We start from the raw sequence: 6000 nt of genomic DNA on the forward strand, positions 1-6000 counted from the left end.
CAATATGTTGATATGAAGAACTATCTTCATGCTGATGTTTGTTATTACAACTGCAGAATGAGTAATCATGGTTGTTAAGCTATTGTAAAAGATAATATCATCTAATAAGACTTACACAAGTCATATCTCATACCCTTATGAAACTTTACTGGACCCACCTGAGCGATCATAGGGGTGGACACAGGGCACAGTGGCAGAGGCACAGGCAGGTCTGGGCAGTGAATCCTAAGAGCCTTCCCTAAGCCTACTGTGTTAGAATAATTTTCACTTCTATCCTTATGGGTGGAAGTAGACCCTGCTTTTTTATTTGAAGATTAAGTCTAAGAAGGTAAAAAGATGGCTTCATGATATTTGATTTTAATTTTCAAGTTGACCAGATTAAAGCATATTACCATAGCAGGTAGAACATTATTCTGGAGAAAGCTTTGCCCTCAGTGTGAGTGGGCACCATCGATCTTGCTGAGGGCTCACATGAAATAAAAAGACAAAGAAAAGCTAAAGTCTTGCCTCCCATCTCTTGAAGCTTAAATGTTGGACGTTCAACTAGGTCTTGAGCCAGAGTTAAGAACACTTCCACCCTAAGTTCACAGGCTTTCAGCCCATTGCAGCAAGGGTTTCCTTCCTCTGGAGGTGAGTGAACGTGGACTGAGCTATGCTACATAGTGCCAGCTTATGAACATAGTGGTTAGCCATATCATGGGACTTTTCAGCCAATAACACAGGTTCAATTAATTCTCCTAATAAATCCATCTCATCTGTTGCTATCTGTTAATCTACTTGTAGAAATTTTGTGTGTGTCTATGTGTATTTATATATTTCTATCTTGAAAGCACCATCTAAAACAGCCTATTTTGTGGAAAACTTTGTCTACTTTGAATTTACATAAAATCTTAGAGTACTTAAAAATAAAAAGCTATATGTATCCATAAAAGTGAAAACACCAGTAATGACCGGTGGATAATAATTTAAAGGATCAACAGGCTCTTCATTTCACATTAAAAATTGTTCTAAATATTAAAGAATTTGGATTAAAATCCAAAAATAAATGTACTATTTCAGATGATTTATAAATGATAAATACATGTATGACATATTGGAGAGATACTATAAAAATAGACAACAGACAAAAGTAATCCAACTGTGATTTTTAAAAGATAAAATAATGAAAGTATATAAAAGTACTGCTGAAAGAGGTAGTGAGAAAAGATGAAGTGAAATCCCTAAACTTACAACAAAGTATAAATAAAAGAATGTTAATGAGAAAAAAACTATTTCTTAATGGCTAAAATAGTGATGACATTAAACCACTGTCTATTGGTGAATTTAACTCTAGACATCATTTTGATTTTCCAAAGGCCATGTGGTTTCCCGCTCTCATAGATGGAACCTTCAGTTTATAGGAGCCTTAAGAAATATTTAGTTATGTTTAATATGGCTTTGAGGTATTTATATTCCTCTATATTATAAAATAATGAATACCACTACCTCTTAACACAGTACTCACACATAATTCATCAGAGAATTACATTTCAGTGATTTGAAAACTGTGATAATTTTATATTGTGGAAAAGTATCCTGAAATGAAACTTGTCCTCTAATTCTAATCAGTATTCAAAATGTTTTTTGCTGCTATTTTGAAAACCAAAAAAATGAGAAAACAAAACTTGTCCTATCTTTCCAGGCTGGCCAAGCATTCGCTTTCCTTGTGTGGAATTATAGGGATATGGCTCAATACCCAATCCTGAAAAACCAGCTTATTGAATGGAAAGCAAACAATATACATACATACATACATACATACATACATACTTACATAAACACATACATACATAGCAAAAGATGACAGTCAAACTGGTGTGGAATTTTAAAGGTTATTTTATTAAAAGTGAAAGGAATGTCTACAGACAACCCTCTGGCCTCAAAAAGCAATTCCAAACATTGTTTACATTAAGTTACTGTTGCTGTTGTATAATTGGGTACTGTATAACTTAAAGAAATGACAATGTGAAAATGATTTTTTTATGTATTTTTATTGTAATTAATAGAAGGGTTACATTATATTCACCAGATAGAAGGTGCATTACTTCACATACATTGATACCCTTTCTCATGTCTTGGTCCCAATTTCCCTCCCATCACCACGGCCCCTCATCTTGGTTTCCCCCCTTCCCTATCCAATTTCAAATTACCAAATAGGCATATATACAATATATCAGATAACAAGGTGAAAAGCTGTAACAATATGAGATAACCAAGGGACAGAAAAAGAGAGTAGAGACAACGTAGTACATTAAAGACAACAATCACTCATTATATGGCTTTTGTTTCTATGTCCTGAAGGTCCTTTCATTTAGCGTCATTCTATATGGCCTTATGTATCAAGGTTTTGTTCTACTGTAAATCTCTGCTAGGAGAGCCCAAGGTTTCTACTGATTATGATAAACAGGGAAACCATTGAGCCTATGTTCCTTTGAGTCTGGCTTACTTCACTTAATATGATTTTTTCTAAGTCTTTCCATTTCCTTACAAATGGGGCGATGTCATTCTTTCTGACAGCAGCATAGAATTCCATTGTGTACAAATACCACATCTTGTTGATCCACTCATCAACTGAGGGACATCTGGGTTGGTTCCATATATTTGCTATGGTAAATAGTGCTGCAATGAACATTGCTTTGTTAGTGGATTTAGTATAGCCTTGTTTCAGGACCGTTGGGTAATTGCAAAGTAGTGCTAGGTCTAGGGGAGTTCTATATTTAGTCTTTTGAGGCACTGCCATACTGCTTTCCATAGTGGTTGGATGAGTTTGCACTCCCACCAACAGTGTAGTACTGATAACTCCTGACCCCATCCCCTCCAGCATCTGTTGTTAGTAGATTTCTTGATCATGGCCATTCTAACTGGAGTAAGGTGGAATCTTACAGTTGTTTTGATTTGCATTTCTTTTATGGCCAGAGTTGTCGAGCATTTCTTCATATGTCTGCAGTACATTCTTATTTCCTCTTGAGAGAAGATTCTCTTTAAATCTTGGGCCCATCTTTTAATGGGATGGTTGTTTCTTTGGAGATTAGTTTTGAAGTGATTCAATTTTTTGAGCTGTTGATAAATTTTAGATATGAGGCCTTTGTCCATTGTATGGTTAGTGAAGACTTTCGCTCACTATGTAGGCTTTCTAGTTAGTTTGCTAGCTATGTCCTCTGCACTTTAATGCAGTTCCACTTATTCAGAATTTCTCTGATTTGTTGTCCTTATTAAGAAAGTTTCAACCTGTGCCAAGGAGACCTAGTGTATCTCCTATTCCTTCTTGTAAAGTTTTCAGTGTATCTGCTTTTACCTCCAGGTTTTTTTATCCATTTGGAGTTAATCCTGGTGCAGGGTTTTTTACAGGTGCTTAACCAGTTCTGCCAGCACAACTTGTTTTTCTTCCATTCTATTTTTGGGTAGCCAAAGGTCTGTGGATTAATATCTGGGTCCTCAGTTCTATTCCATTAGTCTTCCAGCCTGTTCTTGTGCCAGTACCAGACTGCTCTTGTCACTATAGCTCTGTAATAGAGTCTAAAGTTTGGTATTGAAACCCCTCCTGCGCTGTTCTTTTTTCTAAGAATTGTTTTCGCTATATGAGGTCTTTTATTATTCCATATGAAATTTTAGATTGCCTCTTCTATTTCTTTAAAGAATAACATTGGGATATTGATGGGTATTGCGTTAAATTTGTAGATAGCCCTTGGCACGATTGCCATTTCACCATGTCAATTCTTCCAATCCAGGAGCAGGGGAGGATTTTCCATTTCTGCAGTTCTGCTTTAATTTCCTTTTTCAGGGTTTTAAAATTTTCATCAAAAAGGTCCTTTACATTCTTAGTTAAGTTAATTCCTAGGTACTTTATTTTCTTTGAGGCTATTGTAAAAGTAGTTGCTTTCCTGATGGCTGCCTCGTTCCTATCATTGTTGGCATATAGAAAGGAACTTGATTTATGTGGGTTCATTTTTTTACCCTGCTACTTTACCGAGGTTTTGAATCAGCTCAAGCAGATTGGGAGTGGAGTCTTTTGGGTTCTTTAAATACAGAATCTTGTCATCTGCAAAGAGGGAAAGTTTCAATTCCTCATTACTTATCTGGATCCCTTTTTGCTTGCTTCTTGCCTTATTGCTCTGGCTAGGAATTCTAATACTATGTTAAAAGGAGTGGAGAGAGTGGGCATCCTTGTCTCGTTCCTGATTTTAGAACAATTGGCTATAGCTTTTCACCATTAAGTGTAATAGTAGCTGTGGGTTTGTCATACACAGCCTTTATTGTACTGAGGAATGTTCCATGGATTCCTAGTTTCTCCGAGCTTTTAGCATAAAGGGGTGTTGGATCTTGTCAAATGCCTTTTCTGCATCTATTGAGACAATCATGTGTGATTCTTGTCTTTGCTCCTGTTGATGTGTTGAATTATATTAATTGATTTGCATATGTTGAACCAGCTTTGCCTCCCTGTGATGAATCCTGTTTGATCATAGTGTATAATTTTTTTTGATAAGTTGCTGAAGATGGTTGGCCAGTATTTTGTTTAGAAGTTTTGCATCAATATTCATCAAAGAAATGGGTTTACAGTTCTCTTTCTTTGATGAATCTCTGTCTGTTTTGGGGATGAGTGTTATACTGGCTTCGTAGAATGAGTTTGGCAAAGCGCCTTCATTTTCAATTTCATTGAAGAGCTTGAGAAGTATTGGTGTGAGCTCTGCTTTAAAGACCTTTTAGAATTCAGCTGTGAATCCATCTGGCCCTGGGATTTTCTTGGATGGAAGTTCTCTTATTGCCATCTCTATTTCAGTGCTTGAAATCAGTCTGTTTAGTTGAATTAGGTCTTTGTTCCGTGTGTGTATGTTAATATTGGCTAGAAATTCATCCATTTCTTCTAGATTCTAAAATTTGTTGGCATAAATGTTTGAAAAGTGTTTCCTCATGATGCTCTGGATCTTGGTATTTTCTGTCATGATATTACCATTCTCATCTATGATTTTGTTTATTTGGGTGTGCTCCCTTCATTTTTTGGTAAGATTTGCTAAGGGTCTGTCAATTTTGTTATTTTTTTCTAAGAACCAACTCCTTGTTTTGTTGATTCTTCCTATAGTTTTTTGGACTCCAATTCATTTAGTTCTGCTTTGATTTTAATGATTTGCTTCCTTCTACTGTGATTAGCGTTGGTTTGTTGTTCTTTTTCCAAGAGCTTAACATGGGACATTAAATTATTCGTTTGTGACTTTTCCAATTTGTTAATGTGAGTACTCAGAGATATAAATATTTCTCTGAGTGCTGCCTTTGCTGTGTCCCAAAGGAGCTGGTATTTTGTGCGCTCCTTTTTGTTAAATTTCATAAACTGTTGAATTTCTGTTCTCATCTCCTCGATGACCCATTGGTGATTCAACAATGTCTTGTTCAATCTCCATGAGTTGCAGGGTGTGAAAATGATTTTTAAATGCTGTTTATTTTAATGAATTAGACCACAAATATTCAAGCATTTGGAAAGTTTCCTAACATCAATTTTTTAATTGAGATTGCTGAAAATAGGTACATTATGGCCACACATTATTTCACTGGTTTAAACAAAATATGTCTCAGTGAAATAAAAAGAATTGGGGCTGGGAATGTGGCTTAGTGGTAGAGTGCTTTCCTAACATGTATGAAGCATGTTCAAGCTCCAAGACTGACAAAATATAATGCCCTGCCAGGAATAAAAAGAATTATCTCAAATTTTCCATTTTATGATTTTATTTTCCTTTCATAAAAGCAAAATAATAAAATTAAATGAAAGCACAGATACCAACATAGCCTAGGCATTCTTACAATGTTTATCTGGCTTCCTGGGATTGTGCTACACAAAGATTATTAATTTCATAACCCTACTGATACAACCAGTATCTGCATAAGAGGATCTTGATGGCAAATCAAAACCTCCTTCCTGCATCATCTGCCCTCACTACACTAGAGGTGACATCCATATTAAAAGACTCACTG

Source organism: Megascapheus bottae, chromosome 12 (assembly GCF_031878675.1).
Source record: "Megascapheus bottae isolate mThoBot1 chromosome 12, mThoBot2.hap1, whole genome shotgun sequence".
NCBI classification, from domain to species: domain Eukaryota; kingdom Metazoa; phylum Chordata; class Mammalia; order Rodentia; family Geomyidae; genus Megascapheus; species Megascapheus bottae.